General features: G+C 51.9%; 2 long non-coding RNA genes across 4 annotated transcripts in view; both read left to right on the plus strand.

Annotated features, from left to right (window-relative positions):
- The window catches only part of LOC134164331 (uncharacterized), a 62,387-nt gene extending 59,847 nt beyond the window's left edge, over positions 1 to 2,540 (plus strand). Inside the window, exon 8 of the long non-coding RNA XR_009965104.1 lies at positions 2,257 to 2,540. This is a non-coding gene — a long non-coding RNA (uncharacterized LOC134164331). The remainder of the gene's footprint in view (positions 1 to 2,256) is intronic.
- Positions 2,541 to 3,281: 741 nt separating this feature from the next.
- Positions 3,282 to 21,239, plus strand: LOC134164312 (uncharacterized). Of its 3 annotated transcripts, XR_009965096.1 has the most exons (6): positions 3,282 to 3,816; positions 7,986 to 8,357; positions 8,979 to 9,211; positions 10,193 to 12,383; positions 13,224 to 13,346; positions 20,853 to 21,239. It is a non-coding gene; the product is annotated as an uncharacterized LOC134164312 (long non-coding RNA). The 3 variants fall into 3 exon arrangements; XR_009965095.1 differs by lacking the exon at positions 10,193 to 12,383; XR_009965097.1 differs by lacking the exon at positions 10,193 to 12,383 and having other exon boundaries at positions 8,309 to 8,357; positions 20,853 to 21,238.
- Positions 21,240 to 21,518: the final 279 nt, after the last annotated feature.

Here is a 21,518-nt window from a genome sequence, read left to right on the forward strand (position 1 = left end):
TGCAGCTTGGTGAGCTCCAGCTCCCATCCCGCCTCGCCTCACTGAAGCCATCGCTTTGCGTTGAAGTCCCAGGGTGAATCCCTCCAAGAGGGGGAGAGCTTCATCAAGCCTCTGCTGATGGATGGATGCGTGTTTTCCTTGGCCTTCCCGCCTTGTGGCTGTGATGTGAGTGATGAATTCATCTGTGCAGGGACCCTCAAGTCACGGGGGCAGAGGGGAAGCATCTATTACAGCAGCTTGGCGCGAGGGAGGAGGAATAGCAGAGAGGAGGCTGGTGGTGGTTGCACATCAAAGCTTTCGGAGCCTATCTCCTCGATTTCATCTGCCTGTGGTGAAACCACAGGCTCAAGGGAGAGGTCTTGGCCATGAGAGGCTCCTGTGTGCAGGAAGAGCAGGGAATTTCTTAATGCCTGCTATGCTGGGCATGTTCATTCCTCCTTCTATTTTGCCATGGGGTGGAGAGCCCTGCTGCAACCGCTGGACATGCTTTGGCTCTGGGCCACCATGCCTGTCACAAGCGCGATGGAGGTGGTTTGGGATTGCAGCTTGGATCACGTACAGTGTGCCCAGGCATCAGCATCCGTGGCTCCATCCAGCCCTGGGGCTGGGGCTGGGGCTGCTCCACATCCCAAGCAGAGGCAGCAGCTCCACAGATTCCAGCAGCAGGGAGAAGGGAGCAGCACAAACCAGGAGGTTCTCAGAAGGGCACCATGGGCTTTCAATGTCCTGCTGTGAGGTTCTGTAAGGCTCAGTGGATGCATGGGCAGTGATCTCCCTGTGAGCTGAAACCCAAATCCTTGTTGCCTTCAAGGCCAGGTTGGATGGGGCTTGGAGCAAGCTGCTCTAGTGGAAGGTGTCCCTGCTCGTGGCAGGGGTTGGAGCTGGATGAGCTTTAAGGTCCCTTCCAACCCAGACCATTCTGGGATGCAAAGCACTCTCCATGACTGGGGACCTTTTGCCAGCATTGAGCAACGCTGGCTCCCGCTCCCCTTGAACTTTAGTCCTCCTTTAATCCCTGCCACGGCAGCCTCTGGGGGGAAGGAATGTTGCTGATTCCCCATTTCAGCTGCTATCGAAACCTTCCAGCTCCATCCGGGGCCATTGTTGTGTGTGTCCTGTCACCCACATTGGCCATGGACCAGCATTCCCGTCGCCATCCCTGCAGGCTGCCAGCAAAGCGATCTTCCAGCTGGGATGTAAAACCAGCCTCGTCCCCGGCTCCCGATAGCCCCGCACAAAGCCAGGCTGAACTTGGAGATGTTTGTTTGTTTGCTTGTTTTGGCAGGAGGGACATGGAAGCTTGGGGGAACGTTTCCTGCATCCTTCATCTCGTGTTGTGGCTCCGGCTGGAAAAGCCGTTCCCGGTTTCCTCCCCTTATCGCTTGATGAGGTGGTTGATGTGGGAAAGGCAGCTGGACAGCCATGTGTTAGGCGTTATTGCTCCAGCTATTCATAGCCTCGCTCTTGGGCAATGATTCTGGGCAAGGCTGCATCCAGGAATGGTGGATTTTAGGAGCGTGGAGCAAGGGATGCAAGGGCTGCTTTTAGGGGGCTCTCCCTGAGTTCTCCCAGCAGCTCCCTTCCAACAGGGAACTGGAGGAGCTTCCTGGAAGAAGCCTTTGGTGTCAACCCTCGTGCTGCCCTTCTCCATCCCAGAGAGCTTCTTCCATGGAATCCGGCTCTTCCAGAACCTCTCCGGATCAGTTGCCTGGTGTCCATCTCACCCGGAGCCAGATGGATTTTGCCAGCAAGGGATGTGATGCCAGGCGTTGGGAATGGGATCTGGTTGGGGTCCCCCCCCCCCCCCCATTACTTCTTCTTTTGTTTGTTCAGGTCCAGATTTATGAAGACCACGGGGTCAGCCCATCTCCACGTGCTCATGGGCTGTGATTGAAGGGCTTGGAAGGGGACATGGAAGAGAAATGCTGTAGTAAGGGCATGAATTTAATTGGCAGGATGGTTCTACGTGTGGATATAGGATCCCTACTCCCAGAGCATCCTTGAGGAGGTAAAACATTCCCTGCTCTGCATCTGTATTTGCAGATAAGGCCAAGTCATTTAAGTGATGCAAAACAGCCTAAATGACATCAAGGCCTTTCCCAAACTTATCCTCAGTTGGAGAGATCCTCATCGTAAATCCTATAGGCACCCTTGAAAACACTAGGAGAGAAGTTTGACCCAATGGGTGCGTAAGGACTAAGTCTGGGTGGATTTCCTTACTCAAAGTCTGTGCCTGTGTGTTATCTATTCAACCAGGGTGTCCGTGTCCTGCAGACTTGGCTGGAAAAGTGGGAATTGAGCCTGGAGGAAAGCTCCATCAGGAATGAAAGGAGAAAATTCCTCCAAGCCCTGTTCCGTGTGTGAATTGAGCCAGGAGGGACCACACTGCATCCCTTGTGTGCACAGGGCAGGACACTCACCCCAACGTGGTCCCACCACCTTCCCTGAGGCTGGGGATGCCCATTGTGGGCCAGACAATGGGCATGGAGCATGAATGGAAAATGATCTCCTGTGTTGGGCTGACAACAGGCTCTCTGTTGCCCAGGCAAGTTCTCAGCTCCTGGGCTAAGGGAGCGCTCCCACCCCAGGCAATCCCTGCTTTCATCTTTTCCTATGGATGCATTGCTTGTTCCTACTGCTCCTGAATAATCCAGTGTGTTAAACAGTAAGAGAGGAGAGGGAAAATGTTCTTGTACAGCCTCATTTCCTGGTTGTTCTTCAGGAGTCCCCCATGGAGCCTGCTTACAGGAAGGAGATGGAGAGGAGGGAGAGCCATCTGGGGTACCCAGGCTGTCGGATGATGCTCACACAAGACTCCTGTGTACCTGAAGGCATCTCAGCCACCTCTTACAGTGCTGAGAGCACAAATTCACCTTCGATATATAGAGAACAGAGGGGTTTAGCATTTTCACATGCTGCTTCTTGCATGTTGTCAAGAATCAGGGGGTTAGCTGGGGAACAAAGGTGTTTGGGGACCATGTGTGATGATGGGAGCTCAGGATGAGGTTTTGTCCTAGCTGATGCTACCCCAAAATCATGATAAACTCTGGCCCCTCCTTACCCAGCCTGCGAAATCCCTATCTGCCTGCCTCTGCTTTACATCCCATGGTGATGGAGAGCAGGGAATAGAGCCGTATCTGGCTTGTTCCTGTGCAAAAGTGCCAGAGGAAAGGGCTGGGATGAAGGAGATCCAAGCCCCTCCATGGCTTTCCAACCATGCTCTCCCAGTTTGCACACTGACCAAGGGGCAGAAAGCTTTGGGGAATGGTGGCTGGGGGCACATACATGACAAAATACGACTTGCCAGACCTATTTTCTCTGCTTTTCTACCTTTTTTCTTCTCTGATGTCCAGCTGAAGAATGCCCGAACCTAGGAAGCTTTAGCCCAGAAGGAATTCTATCCAAAGAATTTATGAGCAACTTGAAAAGAGGAGGCAGTGAGGAGAAACTAAAAGCCAGATGTAGCTGCAGCTCGAGATGGCTCGGAGCTGAGTTTCAGGTCTTGCAGGGGCTCTGACTGGGAGCTGTTGGATTTCTGCAGGGTCCACAGGCGGGTATTGAGGCAACGGTGAACTTTTGATGGCTTCTTTTCCTGGTCTTGTGCCCATCCAACAGGGAGGATCTGACTGTCTCTCATCAACCTCGTGCTTCTGGATGCTGCTCTAAGGAAGAGAGGAACAGGGATCAGCAAACAGAGCTGTGAGACGCTCTGAAATGCTGCACTTGGGAGCTGGGAAACGCCGCCGAGACATGCTCCTTTTGAAGACACATCATGGGAGCGTGGCTCCAGAGGAGGAAACAACTCAGAATGCACAGGTAAGCGAGGTCTCGTGTGTTGTATTTCAATATATACTCATCCTCTGGCATGAGCTGATTGCAGACTTCCCTGTGAGGGTGCTGAGGCGCTGGCACAGGGTGCCCAGAGAAGCTGTGGCTGCCCCATCCCTGGCAGTGTTCAAGGATGGGGCTTGGAGCAAGCTGCTCTAGTGGAAGGTGTCCCTGCCTATGGCAGGGGGTTGGGAATGGATGAGCTTTAAGGTCCCTTCCAACCCAAACCAGGCTGGGATTCCATGAAGCACAAAGCATTGGATGTTGGATCTTAAACTGGTACCGTTCTGGGGGTCAGTCACTATGGGAGCTGGAGAAGTCAGGGACAGTGCTCTGATGGATGAAACAGGAAACCTAGGCTATAAACCAGGGTAGAGGAAACTTGCACAGTGAAATGATAAGGGATAATGAGGATTGGGAAGGCATCAGCTCCTACTTCACATCCTTTCCTTTGCTTTGAAGTAGAATATACTTTGGAAGTATCCCTGGGTGATCTGGGGGGTGGTGATGCACAAGCTGGGGGTGAGCAGCCTCCTCCTCCTCTCTCCCCTGTACCCCCAGCAGCATCAGGACCTGGTGTGTTCAGCCTCACCGTGTGCTTTGCCAGAGCCTGTGATGAAGAAATGAGGCTCTGCCTTTTGATCCCTGCTCTGAGCGTCTGCCTGATGTCATTCCGTCTGGCAACCGACAGGAGCTCCCCTGGGAGCCATTGCTCAAAGCAACAGCCAGCCAGAAACGAATAATACCCCATTAAACAGCCTAAAAGGCCCAAAGCACACAGTCTGCCTGCTAAATGGAAAGGCAGCAGAACCCAGCACCGAAACCTGCCTCCTGCATTCACCCAGAGCAGGGTTGCAGCATCTCCTGTGCTTACCTGGATCATTACATCAACTGGAGCTATTTGAAAGGCTGGGATCACAAGGCTCCAGTCCTTTCCATTCCATGTATATGGAATCCCAGATTGGTTTGTGTTGGAAGGGACCTTAAAGCTCATCCAGCTCCAACCCCCTGCTGTGGGCAGGGACACCTTCCACTAGAGCAGCTTGCTCCAAGCCCTGTCCGACTTGCTGGTGTAGTTTTGTGTTCCTGGCTTTAGCCATAGCAAAGGGGTTTGTGTTCAGAGCAATATAGACTCAGCTAGAAGTAGGGGTCCAGAGCTCTCTGTAAATGGCTCTAGATGTCTACCTGCATCTTTGGGACCTAATCACTGTGAGTGCTTGGCCCTGCATCCCTGTCCTGGACTTGTTCCACCCAGCTTTCCATCAGAGACCATTATATTCTGGATGATTATATATAATATATATATTATGATATATATGTAATGATGGGTATATCATCATAGAATAGAATCACAGATCGGTTTGGGTTGGAAAAGACCTTAAAACTCATCAAAGTGAAGAATTTTGTCCTAAGATCTCATCTCAATGCCTCCATCAGTTTAAAGCCATTCCCCCTTGCCCCATCACTACACATAAATTTGGCCAGCAACACCCCTGCCATCATCCCCCCCTACCCCGCACCTGTGTCACACTGAGACCTGCACATCAAGCAGGTTTAGCTCTTCATGTTTCCAAGCACAGTGGGTTGGCTTTTTCCCCCTTGCATAAGGCACACGTGCACCTGCAAAGCAAACTCTGCCTCAGCTCGTCCACATCCTTTCCCCCTGCAGGTTACAGCAGTGACAAACACCCTGTTGGAAGCCTGTGTAGCAGTTTTGGCAGCTCTGCTTGTGATTTGTGGGGCACTGGCAGAGTCCTGAGGGACCAAAAGGAGTTAATGCAACGGGATGCAAAGCTTTATCCCCCTCAGGCTGGGGAAAGAGTCCCCTAACTGCTGCAACACTTCCATAGGGATTTGGAAGTCACCGATGGGAGGAATGGGGTTGAATCTGTCAGAGGGGCTGTTGTGACACTGGTGACAAGCTGCCCGTTTGAGCTGGATCCCAGCTGGCATTACCTTGGATCCATCACTCACACATCCGTCGCTCCTCCTTCCCAAGCCGCTTCTCCCCGGAGCACTCCACAGAGGTCCTTCCTCTTTGCAAGCCTCATTCCCTTCGGCCTTGCAAACCTCTCTGCCGTGTTCTTCCCTCCTGCTGGGAGCTTTCGGGCCCTTCAGCACAACCTCTCCCCTTTTTCCTGTAGGAAACAGCCCGTTCTTCCCTTGGCTTTGCTGGGAAGCTCCCCACGAGCAGCCCCAAACCCCACGTCCATTTCCATCAGAGGGGCCCGGAGCAATGAGCAGAGCTGGCTCCTGCTGACAACCTTGAGGCTTGGGGGGCAGCATCCCACAGCCCCACAATGAGGCGTCAGTGGTTTCCTTGTGGCTTCACAGGGTCACTGCTGCAAGGCTGAGATGAAAACCACTGCAGAAGCTTCCCAGCTTAAGGAGCGCTCCTGACCTGCAGCAGGATTGTTCCCAGAGCATCCCTGCTTAACCAAGGGATGCAGCGACCTCACGGGACACCTGCACTGTTTCTGTTCATTCCCAGGGTGGGGAAACCTGTGGGAATTCCTGGGAAATGTCTCTTTTTCCCTGCTGCTTGAGGCCAGTTTCCTTCCTTGCAGACTGCAATAGAAACAGCAGCTTCCCAGGCAGAACAGAGCATCCCTGTGGGGTTTTCATCCATTCACACCTTCCCAAGGCAGCACCGTGCACTCCCTGCCACCAGCTGTTTCCTTTGCAGTGAGAGGGGAAACTGAGGCACAAACCTCACCTTTTCTATCGAAGGAAGGGACCTCCTCCAGCCCTCTGCCCCATCTGAAGACATGGAGCAGATACCCCCATGTACCACACAGGGATGCTGCCGCATTTATATGGCCAGCATTGGGGCAGAATTGAGGCTGGCTGCAAGCAGAGCAGTGACAAGGTAAATAGGGTCCAAGCTAAGCCAGTCTGTGCATTCTATGTTCAATGTGGGAGCAGAGGATGTGGATAAAGGACAATTCCAGCTCCACTTCTTATCTCTGCCTCAGTTTCCCCTCCAATAAGGACTTTCTCTGTCGCATCCTCTGCTGTGGGAGGAAAACATCTTCATTCCCAGTGTTCTTAAGTGGGATCTTCCCTCCCAAACCCTGCAGTGAAACCCTTCTGAAAGGAGCTGGTATCTCTCACACTTGGCTGGGCTTGCTGCAAGGTTTTTCAATCATCTGCTAATGCAAGGAAAAGCAGCTTTTATTCCCTCTCTCCCCCCAGTCTTGGCAGGAAAGGTGGAATGTGGATCAGGAGAGGTGCAGCACCTTCCAGCCCAACAGCTGCTTTGGGGGATGTGGTACATGAACGTGCAGGATTCCCAAGCAGCCCCACACATCCCAGCCAGGGGTTCAGCAGGGCAGGGGAATGGATGACTCCAGTATTCCCATGTTCATCTTGGGTGATCCCGGCTCGTGAATCCACTGCAGAGGCATCCCTTGGCAGCTTAGGATGCAAAAGGAGATGGCAGAGAGACAACCAGGTCAGCTGGCTTTGGGAAGAGCTGAAACACAAAGGGATCTCCTGCAGGACATCTCTTCTGGATGCTAGGGCTGTCCCTGTGGGAGGAATCACCCCTGCTTCAAAGCATTTGCCTACAGAACAAGACCAAGGTGTGTTTGCCCTCCCCTGCCTTGCACAGGGGGAGCAGGGAAGGACACAGCAGGCCTCGGGAATGGCTTTCCAGGTGCTTCCCTATTAACACATTGCTCTTGGGCCACCCGCTTTCCACTTTGCCATGTCACTGAAGCACCTCAGCCACCAGCACAGCGTGCAATGAGGTGTTACCTCTTGTGGGTGACGATTTATGCATCAAGAGATCTTGTAACTGTCCCTAAAGGCGCTACAGGAAACCTGGAGAGGGGCTTTGGACAAGGGATGCAGGGATAGGACAAGGGGAATGGCTTTAACCTGACAGAGGGGAGACTGAGATGAGCTCTTAGGCAGAAGCTCTTCCCTGTGAGGGTGCTGAGGCGCTGGCACAGGGTGCCCAGAGAAGCTGTGGCTGCCCCATCCCTGGCAGTGCTCAAGGCCAGGTTGGACACAGGGGCTTGGAGCAAGCTGCTCCAGTGGAAGGGGTCCCTGCCTATGGAACTGGATGAGCTTTAAGGTCCCTTCATCCCAAACCATTCCACGATCTTGTGGGAAGCATGGATTTCTTCCTCTGCTCCCTCTCTCCTCTCCAGCCACCTCCTTCCCGCTTCCCACCCGCCCAGCTTCACGTGCAGTGGGGAAGGAAGCAGCCCCAGGGAAACACCCTGGTCTGCATTTCCATCTGGGCACAGTCTGACACAGCCCTGGGAACGGCCAGGCACAGCGGGATCTTCCACCCTTCGCAATCAAAGCAAGGCAAAAGCTCCCTCTCCTTTTCCCCTGTTGCCAAAGGGCAGAAATCCCACCGAGATCCAAAGCGTATCATTCCAGTGGGAGATTTCCCCTGGGAGGATTGGGTATTTGATGACTGGCTTGTTCTGTAAGGTCTCAATATCCCCTTTTTTTCTCTGTACAGCAGAGGAACATGCACGAGAGCGGAGCTGCGCCGTTCGCGCAGCGAGCAGGTGATAAATCACAGGGCCATTGATTCAAACCATTCCAGGGAATGGGAAACACATGGACCCTCTTTCTAATTAACTGTTTGATAGGGCTGCACGGAGCTTCGGGTGTAGTTTTCCAGTGTTTTGCATTTGGCTTGTCTCAGCCCTCTCCATGGTAACTGCAGTTTACTGGAAAGGGAGAAAATCCTGCGCTGGGGAGAGCTGCAGGGACTTGATGCAGCTCAGCCCAACCACAAGAAGAGAGGAAAGGATTAAAACCCCCGTTAAAGAGGGTGTTTCCTCCGTGGGAACGTTCCCTTCTCTTCCCAGCTGCAACAACAAACCAAAGGGGCCTTCTTTATCTGTAAAACTCCACTTTCTGATGGGTTATGGAGCACTCAGACCCTCCAAGGCAGAGGTTGAGGTTTGCTTCCTTCTTGTTCCCACTTCTTGTAGCCACGCAGCCTATCTGGCACCTCTTCTTGGTCCATCAACACCCATACTGGTCACACATCAGTCTGTGCACCCCAGTGCAGACACATCTACATGGGGGGTTATTTGTAGGGTGTCACCGGGTGGGTCTGGAGTGGCAGAGCACTATGGAGGGGATTTAATTCAAGGCTTTAATTCGTGGTGAATTCACAGTGATTCTTCAACTCAGGAAGCTCTGAGAGGGATCTGCATCAGGAAGAGGAGCAAGCCGAGCCTTGCAGAAGATACAGAGACATTCAACCTGCCTGCTTCTCCCATGGGAGACAGGAGCTGAGCAGTACCCATGGGACAAACACCAGGAGATGTCCAACTGCCTGGAAAAGGAGCTGCTTTGGGGACCATCCCAGCACTGAAATCGGGATGGAGCTGACCTGAAGGAGTAAGAGGTAACACAGGGCTCAAGGACCAGGTGTTGTAGGTGGCAAAAGTGGGTTGTAAATAACAGGAGGGTGGGAAAGGGTGCATGAGGCTTGGAGCAAGCTGCTCTAGTGGAAGGTGTCCCTGCCTGTGGCAGGGGGTTGGAGCTGGATGAGCTTCATGGTCCCTTCCAACCCAAACCATGCTGGGATTCTATGATAAGGAGATGCCACCTGTGGGCATGGTTAGCAGGACACCCTGGGGACCCTCACCCCAACCTCATTCCATCCCAGCGTGTGTCCCACCAACACCTCCAGAGCATTCAGATGTAATTCAGACAGGAATAAAGGTTTAACCCACCTGGGTTTGAAACAGGCTTTTCCCATATCCTGCTTTTGGCACGTCCCCCTCGGCCAGGGCATTGCACCTCACTCCATAACAGGGGCACAGCTGCTGCACACGAGGTTGGGATGTTAATATTTTAGGTTTTATGGGCTTCTTTTTCCCCTTCCCCCCCCCCATTTCACCCTTGCTGCACCACAACTCCCTGGGGCCTCTATGGAACATCTGGCCAAGCCACTTCTGCTTCCATTTACTGGCACATAATGTATTTGTGGATCAGCAGGGAAAAGTGACCCACGCATTTACTGGAGCTATATTGGGTGACCCCTTGGTGATGCTTCCTTGAACATGGGGGTTTTGAGGTGTTTGGGGCCTGATCCAGACCCAAGGAAGTCAAATGCAGATCTCCCCTTTAAGATCCAGGACTGTTAGATCCTGATCCAAAAACACTAAGGGAAATTAGTCAAATAAATGCTCGGTGAATATTATTCCATATTATTCATTCTCTGGGAATATTTGAAGGTATTATTCACTCCTTGTGCATGTTATTAAAGCAGCTCCCACTTGAAGAAAGAAGTTCAATGGTAAAACCCATTCTCTCTGTCCTTTTATCTCTTTTCTGCTCTTTTTCCTCCCCATCCCTTCCTTCCAACCTTCATTTCCAGCAGTCTGCAAGCCCAGGAGAAGGCAGGAGCAGCCCAAATCCTTGTGGATGAGCAGTTTAATGCAGGGATGGTCTTCCGGATCCATGCTTCCACAGCACCTATCACTGCAAGGGCTCGTGTGTCCTCCCTCCTGCTTGTCTTGCAGCAGCCAGCTCCACTCATTGCATCTGAAAGGTGACAACAGGCCAATCCTCCCATGTCAGCAGACTCCTCAAAGCTCTCTTAAGCCCTTCCAATGGCCACGGATCCAATTCCAAGTCAGTTCCCCACGTTTGGCTAAACTCAGGCAGCTTTCAAAGCTAAAAGTGATTCCTTGCACAATCCAAAGCGTGGGCTTCCTTTGCTTGGAATCCAAACACAGGAGGCGTTTTCCAAGGAGATATTTTGGGGGGAAAAAGCATGAATATGTGGCAAATCTTGCAAGCAACACCGATGGAGCCCTTTCCCCAGGGAGGAGCTTCATTCACTGCTGGCATTGCCACGCATACCAGTGGTCACCCCCATCGGACACGTGGCTCATCACGAAACAGGATTCTCTGCATGGGCCTTTGGGAATGCTTCACCTCCGGGCACATCAGTGCACAAATACCCTCTTAGATGCACAAGGCAGCACAAGGAATCCCAGTGGTTTTCCCATGGACCAGCAGGACCCAGGAGCCGACAGTTGATCCCCATGGTGGTGGCTGAGAAGCTTCCCAGCACTTCCAAAACACTGAAGAAAAGCAATTTCCCCTGTTCCTGGATAGCACCTGGGGCCTGTTCTTCCTTTTTACAGACTCAGCTGCTTTCCAGCTTCCCCTGCACGTTTGTAGCAGCCTTAACATCAAACTGTTAACACCCCGCCTGGCTCTCAGCCACCATCCCACCGGGAATGTGTCCGCAGGGATGGATGGAGCAGCATCCTTTGCTCAGTCAGGGATGGGAATGCTTTTTCCTCACGTGCTCCATGTGGATGGGGCTGTGATGGGGAGTTGCTGCTTCTCCCAGGGGCTGTTTGAGGGCTGGTAAAGCCCTGCAGAAGGGCACAGAGGGATTTCAGTCCACCTTGGATGGCTTTTAACAGAGGGTGCGAAGAGCATCCCATAGCCCCACATGAAGCTTGTGCCCACGAGATCATGGAACCATAGAACAGGCTCGGTTAGGAAAGACTTCAGGATCATCAGGAGATGCTGGAGGACAGCAGGAGCTGCCCCTCTTCTTGGGATCGTGCAGGAAGTTTCCTTTCCATCTGCACAGCCCAAGCCTAACATCAGATCTCACAGCTCTGGCTCTCATGGGGGGATTTTCAGCTCTAACAAAGAGCAGCTTTTCCTGCTTCTGACCAAATCCAAACAGTTACAGAGGAAAAAAAGCAAGGAAAGAAAGAAATCCAGGCCAGGAAGGAAATCACCACGTGCTTTCATAGCTTGGTAGCACTTTGTGAAGGGTTTCAGCCCTCTACTGTCCTTTGCTATTCAACTTGGAGAGGGACCAGTGGGACGATGCGATGAAGAGACTTCCCAGAGACCAACTGTTCCATGTGATATCCACCCTTCCTGATGGATATTTGTTTGGAAAAGAGAGTGAGCTCTAAGTGATGATGGATGTTGACAGGCCCCAGGGTGGACTTATTTATGGTGAAACAATTGGGAACTGAAGACTAAGAACCTCTTCTCATCCAGAGGGACAACTGGCTGCTGCTTTGCACTCCAGCACTGACTTACTGTGGGACCTCGGTCATGTCATCTCATCTTCCTTGTTTCATCTGGGATGCTCATGGAGATGCTGCCTTTCCCCATCCAACAGGCTCTGGAAAGCCAAGGATCAGTGTTTTTCAAGGCAGTAGCCACAGTGATGTTTTCTTCCCTGTGTTCCTGCATGTCTAAATCCCGAGCTCTTTTCATTTCTTGGGAAAGCATCTGGTTTCCAGCTCCGGGTCTCTCCAATCTGTCATTTTACACAAATATACAAACATCCCTCTTTGTGGATGATGGATTAAGGCTGCACTTTGGCTTGGATCACACAGCCCAGACTGGAAAAGGGGCTTTGAAGTCCTGAAAACTCCACATTCCTGTAGTGGCAGCAGAACAGCACACAGGAGAGATGGACATGCTGGGAAACAGACTCCTTTACGCTGCTCCAGAGTCATCCCGTATAACATTGCACACTTGGTCAGTACACCTAAAGGGCATCATTACCCTCTGCTTCCTCTGCGGTTAACTGGGATCTCACATGGATTCACACTGGGTTTTGAGGGACCACGCACAGGGACAAGGACCCCTTCCACTGGAGCAGCTTGCTCCAAGCCCCTGTGTCCAACCTGGCCTTGAACACTGCCAGGGATGGGGCAGCCACAGCTTCTCTGGGCACCCTGTGCCAGCGCCTCAGCACCCTCACAAGGAAGAGCTTCTGCCTAAGAGCTCATCTCAGTCTCCCCTCTGTCAGGTTAAAGCCATTCCCCTTGTCCTATCCCTGCATCCCTTGTCCAAAGCCCCTCTAAAGGTTTCTTGGAGCCCCTTTAGGTATTGGAAGACACGGGTGAGAGCAGCCTGTGGTTTGTCTCCCCATGCGAGCCCAGGGCTGTTGCTCTCAGTCCCAGGACCTTTCACCTTGCACATGAGAAGGAAAACATCAGTTTGCACTGCCATGATTTTGTGCTGATTCCCTTGCTGAAGCTGTAAATCAACACGGGTCCCAGGCTTGAGTTACGTGCCTGTGCTGGAGATGGATGGAGCCAGCTGCCAGCAGGAATTAACCGAGCAGCAAAGTGGAGTCTGGACTCATTGGTTTAGGCCTCAGGGCGAGCTCAGGTATTCAGGTGCTTTATACAGGAGGAAACTGATTGATGTCCCGCAGTAAAACCCTCCTGGTTTTCATCTCCCACTCGGGAAGGACGCCACCGATGGAATGAACTGAAGCTCTGCATTCCCCATTATGATTAGTTTATGGGTGAAGTCCTGCCCTCAAGGGGAGATTTTGCCTTGCTCTTGTGCAGAGCAACAGTTTGCCCATCACCTGCTGCTTTTCTCATCCCACCTTTTATGTGTTGTTTCAGGTCCTGTCCATGCGGAACACCCACAGAAAGCCTCAGGGATCGGCAGGGATGAGCAAGACCACATGGAGAAGAGGTTGTTTGCCAGTTCAGCAAAGCAATGAGGATGTCCCATGTCACCTCCAGGTAAAGAGTGAGTTAATACGTAAGGTGCAAGTAGATGGTGCTTGGTAATTCACAGCATCCTCACCAGGATGAAGTGGGCCATCCCCAGCAAAAGCTGGTCAGGAGGAGGATTAAAAGGCATTTGTTGCTCCGAAAGTGCCACTGCAGATAGAGCAAACTGAGGCAGCATCACACTGACCTCATCTCAAACACAGCAGGCAGAAATAAGTACCTCAGGCCCTGATCCTGCTGCTTGTTGGCATCAGAGGTTTTATTTGTTCAGAAAGCATCCAGAGAGGGAAAAGGACATGAAAAAAGACATTTCACTTCAGTGTCCAAAGAGTATCTCAACAGGAAGATAAAGCTTCTAATCATAGCACGTTCTCTTCTTTTAGATGTTCCACTTCCATTAGGATGTTCCACTTCCATCCCAAAGTCACTGCAGTGGTTGCTTTGGTTTTACTCATGTGGAAATGGAAGAGTATGGAATGCAATGGTTCAGGTAAGCAAGGAGTTGAGTGTTTTCCTTTCTTCTCTTCCCATGGCTGGTGCTTTCCCGGGGATCCATTTGCCTTGGACACCTTCATCCCTGTCCCCGTTCCCTCCTTGCCTGCCTCCTGGATTGCCCCATGGTCACGGAGGAGCTGACAGTGACACTGAATTTCTCCACTGTTCCAGCCTCAAGTGAGCTTGGCACAACATTCAGATGCTGCAGGAAGAGCCCATCAACAACAGATCCTCCTCCTTCAGACCCAGATTCCAGGCACAGGGATCAGGCACCGGCCGTGTGGGCACCAAGCCCTCTAAGGATGCTCCAGCCTGTGAAACACCCCAGGATAAAGAAGTTGTGCAAACAACTTAGAGCAGGAATGCACGTTTTTGGACAGGGCTGGTGCCCAACCTGCCAGGAAAAACAGCCTGATCCCGAGGGAGCAATGTCATTAGCTCGTTTCCCATTGGCACAGAGAGCAGTGCAGTGTTTGCAGGGCAGTGTGGAACACCCCAGGGACATCCATCCTCCCCCCCCCACCCCGGAACGGACCAGCATCCCCATCCTGCAGCATGGCACAGGCAGCAGGTGCAGGGATGGAGGCAGGAAGCTGTTTATGGAGCTTAGGAAAAGCTGAGGTTTCTGGCAGGTTCCTGAGACATTCTCTTTGGCCCGGAGCTCTCTGCTGTATAAGCTGTGGAATTAAGAGTCAAACATGAAACCAGAGCAATAGGCCAAAGGCAGAGCTGGCAGCTGGCTGGGGCTTGGATTTTCCTCCATGCAAGCATGTCCAAGCCAGGCTTTTGGAAGGGAGAAAGGTGAGGAACAGGGAAACAAAAGAAAAAGGAGCCCCAAATGGGGATGGAAATAGCCCCTAAAGGAAGAGGGATGGAGCAGCAAGCGATGGAGAAGTTGATGCAGTGACTGCATAGGCAGAAGCAGCTGCCAAGCAATGTGGTCCAGGGGATGGAGGAAGCCTGAGGAGCATCTCCAGGTTGATGCCACCAGCCCTGACACTGGGTGACACCTGGGGGCCTCCGCTCTGCTCCCGCATGAGCAGGAGGGTGCTTCTCCACTGGTTCGTACTGGTTTTGCTGGGGATGTGATTGTGCTTTTCAAGATCAGGCCCATGCCCTGGGTTGACCTCCAGCCATGTGGTTTGGATTAGCTGACTCATTGTTTATGGTGGGGCTGAGACACAGAAAACATCATCTGTGCTGGGCACGGAGGGAGATGTTGTCTGCAGAGCATCGGTGTGTTGTGAGATAGGCAGGGAAGCAGGGCTTTCCTGGGAGCTTTCATAGAGGGTTTCTGATGTGCTGCAGGTAGCCCCCAGGACCAAGGGGTTAAAGTGATTCCCAGCAGCAGAAACCTTATCTCCATCCTCCCAGCTTTAGCTTTCTCTCAGCAGTCATCCAGACGTGCTGGGGATAGAAGTCAGATGTGGTCTGTATCGATGTGAGGAATTCAAGCAGGGAAAATCATGCCATGTGCATGAAGCAGGAATTTGGGAACAGAGCTGCTCGGTCCTGACATTGCCTCCTTCTTCCTGTGGTTATCTACAGAGCCCTTCCTCTAATCAGGTGCCCCCTGAGCTCAGCAGTGGGATCTCAGCAAGCCAGGCTTTCATCAAGGCCAAGCAAAGCATCAATCACCACTCCTTGGTGGTGCCATCATCCCTGCGCATCACCAGATCCCCATAGTTGTGGCCTGGTGTGATCCCTCCTGCAGCCAGGTAGGGCTTTGCTGAACAAACCCACTCTTCATCTGCAGCAAGCACACTGGGTCAGGTCCATGTCCTGGTGTCTGCAGGGTCTGGGGGCATTTCTATTGCAGAACCCTTCCAGCCCTGTTGAAACCTCCATTGACTTCAGCATGGCTTCCATAAGGAGAGGAGCAAGAGCGAGGTCCTTGCATGGGTTCCAGCAGTGAGAGGGGTGCTTTAGGAGTTATTTAGAAGCCTTGTGCCAGCAGATTTTGGGGTAATCAGTGACAGTGGCTGCACCTTTTGGTGTTTTGCAAGTCAAGGGATGGAAACTCATGAGAGTAAAGGGGGAGCATCCCCTCCCTCGACCTGTGCTCACGCTGCTGGTGACACAGCCAGGATATGGTTGTTTCTAGGCTGTCTTGACCTCTCTACCACCACTCCAAGCTGTCCTCTGCTCTATGCTGTGCCCTTAGCAGACAATGCCCCATTGATTTCCCAAGGAGCTCATGCCAAAGGAGAGGGTCGTGCTGACACTCCACATCATGGCCAGGCCCTGAGCTGCCCTTGGGAATGCCTCTCACAATGCACAGCCTGTGTACGTCGGCGCATCGTAGCACCAAGGCAGTGTCACTGCCGCCTGGTGATCAGGGGCACAAAAAGGGTCTTATGGTGGCAGGGCACAGACGTGCCTTTCTCATGGATGTCACTGGCTTGGGCCCTTTTCTCACTGGAAACAAAATGCCCTTTAACAAGAAAGCAAAAGAGCTGAACTGGCTGTGCTGTGGGGCTGAATAGCGCCGGTCCATCCCCCCCCGTGCGTGGCCTTTCTGTAGGGTGCCCGATAACCCCGGCTCACGCTGGCCCACATCCCTAGGGAAAAGGGAATTAGCACTTCATATTTCTACCCCTGCAAGAGCCCAGACGGCCGGGATCCAGGCTGCTGCTGTTCCACGCTGGAATTCCTCCTGCTGTCTGCCAGCGGCTCCGGTTGGGCTTCATCTGAGCCCATCTCCCTGGAGAGCCACCAGCATCAGCATCACCCCCTTCCCTCACCATGGAAGCAGGAGGTGAAAGCCTGGGGTAGGGCTTTGTAAAGGGTCGAACGCTGAGGAGAGCTCAACTAGAGCAACATAAAGCCATGAAACACGGGGAAGGGCTGGCTCCTATTGAGCTCTCCATCATCCAGCACCGTCCTTGGGGTCGTGCAGACTTTGTTCTGCTCAGCGCTGGCTTGTTGGTGATGCTGCTTTTTGGGTTTGATCTTTAATCCCCTGTTATTTCTATAGAAGCCTCTTTCCAAACCAGGGCTTATAAAACCCCAGCCCCTCTCCCTGCTCCTTCATCCCCAAGTAAATATTTTCCTGCTCTCATAAACACAGGGCATTAAGTCCTCCAGAATGAAACCGATGCTCAGGGGAGGCACCACTCCAGGGACACCCCACGTTCCTCTCCATGCAGAGATGCTTAAAGCACAACCCAGAATCACCCCTTTAATTTCCAAGCCTTGCTATTGGGACCCACCAACTGCTCAACCCAAGCCGTTTCCCTCCTTCACGGGGAGCTGGGAGGAGGCAAAGCTCTGCCAAGCAGGTCCTAAACTGGGATTTTTCACAGGAAAACCAAAGGAATGAGCTGGCCGGAGCTCAGGGGGTTGCAGCTCATCCCAGAACATCCCAGAGCTTGGAAACCCCTCATCTCAATTGTTAATTCCCCTGATCCTGTGCTGGATGCTGGATATAAGGATGCTTTGATGCCTGGATCGTGTCCCGATGAGGTGCTGTCTTTGGGTTTAGATAAGAGATGGGGAAAACTGAACTCTACAGTGTGAAACCCCAGTGCAGGTCTTTGATTCCCCCTTTTCCATGAGCTTTCCTGCTGTTCTTGCCCGAGTTTGCACCATCCAGTGCCCCATCCCAGCTTTAATCCCAGGATCCCTGCAGTCTGCACCAATTTTGCCTTGAATTGATGGAAAATGCCCCTTATTTTCCCCCTTCCCAGTCAAAACGTGGCCTTATGGGGAAATCTGAGCAGCCACAGCTTGAGGCCAATGCCCTGGTTTAGACACATAGCACAGGGAGCCGCAAAGGAGGTCAGTCAGTTGCCCACAAGGATCATCCCAGTGAGAAATCCCATCCAATTCCCAGCTCTTGGCATTCGACCCAGGTTGTGCAATGGAGCAGGAGGGCTGGGATTGTGCCGAGGAGCACAAGATGTCCCCAGGCAAGGGGACATCCAGAAAAGGCTGGAGGAAGCCAGCAGTGCCGGGAAAGGACACTGGGAAAGCCTTTGTTGAGAGCAGATACGACGTTGGCTTGGATGCAGGAGGGCTTTGAAGAAGTAAGGGGCTAAGGACATGGTTTGGGGATAGAAAGTGGCTTTTGGGGCTGGTTGGGGGGGTTCAAGCTATCCGACTCGATGGCCTTGTAGGGCAGGGCAAGGTCTAGAGACAGGCTGGGACGAGGGCTTAGTGGCACGGCTTAAATGGAGCAGGATCAGAGCTGGGCTCCCAGCCAAGGTTCAGGGCAAGGCACAACCCTCCTGGGTTTGCAGCCTCTGGAGAGCACATTCCCATGATGGATTCCCAGCAGCAGAAGCAGCAAGCTTCCCAAAAGGGCCCGCATCCCATCGGCTGAGCAGCCCCCTTCTCAGGCTGCTTGGGATCTTGGGATCTCTGGAGAAAGCAGGGAATAAGAAGGAATTTCTCCTTCCTTTGAGGCTCTCGTTTCCCTCCTCCCTAGGGACCACCCCTTCCCCCTGCAGCAATGCAAGTCTGAGGCCAACCCATCAAGCTGCCCGGGGCTCTTCCCACCATCCCTCTGCTCCCAAAAGCTTCCTGCTGGGAAACCATCCCCTTGCCATCCGCTGCAGTCAGAGCCCTGCTTGCTTCCTCCATTGGCTTTTATAGGATGTGCTGGGATGTGATGTGAACATTTAGGGTTTGGAGTCTCTTAAGTAGTGGCTGAAAGCTCAGGAGCATCCCAGTTTGTGGTTGTATGTCTAGAGTGTCTCCATCACTAATTCTTTCCCTCCTGCTTCAATCCCACACCCTCACTTTCACCTTTACAGGGGAATAGGGGTATCCATGAGGATGAGAGAGCTGGATGGGGCTTGGAGCAACCTGCTGTAGTGGAAGGTGTCCCTTCCCATGGATGAGCTTTAAGGTCCCTTCAACCCAAACCAGTCCGAGCCCTCGAGCATCACCTCCTCTCCCAACCCTGAGACAGGAGGGGTCTTGTCACCAATGGGGGTGACGCCAACTGGGAATGCTGCATCTCTGCCTCCTTCACAGCAACATCCATGTGTCATCCTCCTGCCCCGTTCCTTTTCCTCTCCCTGTTTTATTCACACCCCGATCCATGGGTTGGGTTAGGTGTCCCGGAAGCAAGGTGATGCCAAGCTTGGGGACAGAAGTCACATTGCCCTGCGTCCTCCCAAACCCACCCACAGGCATTTTCCTGCTGGATCAGCTTTAAACAATCCCGATGTGAGTATACATGGAAGCAGGGATTGCAAAGCCTATACAAACACTCCCGGCTAACTGGGTTAGACCCAGCAGATGTTAATGTTTAGCAGGCAGGGATGTGCCAGGAGGGTAAGGGAGAAGGTTTTCCTCCATAGTGAGAAGGGAAAGGGGATGTGGCTGCTGGTGCTGCTGCAACTGGTCCTTTTTTTGGGTGGTGATGGGATGCAGGAGGCAGTGGTGCAGCCTGGAGCATCCTCAAACCCCCTCACCTAGCCTGGTACCTCTTGTTTGGCTCCAGTTCAGCCCAGCATGCCACTCAAATCATGGAATCATAGAACAGTTTGGCTTGGAAGGGACCTTCAAGGTCCTCCAGTCCAACCTGCAATGAGCAGGAACATCTTCAACTGGATCAGGTTGCCCAAATCATCCGTGCTGGGATGGATGTCACCATTGCAGGGCACGCTCCAGAGGGTTTGTTAGTCAGGAATACTTTGTCTCCATAAGGAGCCAAGCTGCAGCATGTGCAGGAAAGCAGCCACCATCCTAAACAAATGTTATCGTAGCAAATGGGTTTGTTATGGCTGTGGGCTTCCTTGAGGAGCGGTTCTTAATCTAGGAAAGCCACAGTCCCAACACAGAGGGAAGCTTTTCATTATCGGCTCCAGGAGCTTGGAGATGGGAGATTAGGGGCAAAACCACACAAATCCTCTTCTCCAGGAAAGGAAAACACGGGCTCTCTCTTCAGTGAGATGTGAAAAGGCCTTGGAAACACTGGCTGCATCCAGATGTGAACTCGGGTAGCCCAAACCATGGTGGGGGTGAGCAGATGTGGGCAATGAGCTACTGCCTGTGGTGCTTTAGCACATAAAACCTGGCAGCAAGTGGAGAAAGGAGGAGCCCCACACCCATGGCAATGCCATTTCCTCATTTTGCTGCTTTCTTTGCATCATTCTCCACAGTATTTTAGCCAAACCCTAAGTATTTCTACCCATAGAAGCACAATATTGGCTCTTTGCATATATAACGTAGGCTTGAACCTGGCTTTGAGTGGGAACTCGAGATTGCTTCTAGCTTCAGAGGTTGTTTGGCACAAAACCCTACAGCCACAAGACTACAAGATGGATAGATAGATAGATAATAGATAGAGATGATAGATAGATGATAGAGATGATAGATGATAGAGATGATAGATAGATAGATAGATAGATAGATAGATAGATAGATAGATAGATAGATAGATAGATAGATAGATAGATAGATGGAGATGATAGATAGATAGATAGATAGATAGATAGATAGATAGATAGATAGATAGATAGATAGATAGATAGATAGATAGATAGATAGATAGATAGATAGATAAAATGGATGGATGGATAGATAAGTAGATAGATGGATAGATAAGATAGATGATAGATAAGGGGATGGATAGATAGATAAGATAGATACAAACACTTGCTCATATTAAGGTGAAATATCTCACTGCTGCTCCATAAAGGGTTTATCCACAAGTATTTGGACTCTGTACCCACAATAAGGAGGATCTGGGGCCTTTTCCTACATGTCTGTGCTAAATTCCCACCCAGCATCCCTCTGTCCCAAAGTGGGGCTTGGTTTATTCAGTGCCACGGGGGGAATGTTATCGGGGGTTTCTTTTTCATCTCCTTCCCTCTCCACTTCTATCAGTTATTCAGTGTGTGGGTTTATTGCTTTCCATGTTCACTTTGGGTCTCGTTACTCCATCCCCAAGGCTGCTGAAGCAGAAAATACAGGACAAACCATGATTCTTCCGTGTTCTCTGGAGCAAGCCAAGGAAAAGTCTCCAGGGAGAGGGTGGGATTCGCCTCTGTTTGCTTTTTTTCACAGGCAATATTAAAAGGAAAAATGGGAAGAGGCAGCTGGAAGTTAACCCTTGCTGGGGCTGCATCCCCACCCCATGGAGGGGGAGGAGGAAAAGGATGACCCAGGAGGAATCAGAAACAGGAGTCCTGGTGCTCTGTGGCTCTGCAGCAGCAGGAAGAATGCAAAAGCGAGATGGAAGAGGAGGCACAGTGTGGTACCCAAAGCAAAGCAAGGGGCAGGGATGTGCCTTTGTGATGGGTTGGTTGTTCTTCACTGAAAGGAAGCAAGCCCATTGACTCCTCCACACATGCACATGAAGTGCTGAGTGCTTTTCTTGGTCAGGTCCAAATGGGAAGCGTTGGTAGTGACTGGGAAACCACCTTCTGTTGGATTCCTATAGGTCATTGGGGCTTGTCTAATTGCATCTACATGGGGATGGGAGCGAAGGGGAAGGGGAAAGGAAAAGGGAAAGGGAAAGGAAGAGGGAAAGGGGAAAAGAGAAAGGGGAAAGTGAAAAGGGAAAGGGAAGAGGGAAAGGGGAAAGGGAAAGGGGAAAGTGGAAAGGGAAAAGGAAAAGGAAAAAGGGAAAGGAAAAGGGGAAAGGGGAAAAGGAAGGATCATATATACTGGAGATGGACTTTGTTTTAAATAAAGAGCAGCTTAAATGCTTTAAATTTAAGTGCTTCACAA

This window comes from Pezoporus occidentalis, unplaced genomic scaffold, assembly GCF_034315485.1.
Source record: "Pezoporus occidentalis ecotype Australia unplaced genomic scaffold, CSIRO_AGI_Poc_V1 ctg216, whole genome shotgun sequence".
In the NCBI taxonomy this organism is placed as follows: Eukaryota; Metazoa; Chordata; class Aves; order Psittaciformes; family Psittacidae; genus Pezoporus; species Pezoporus occidentalis.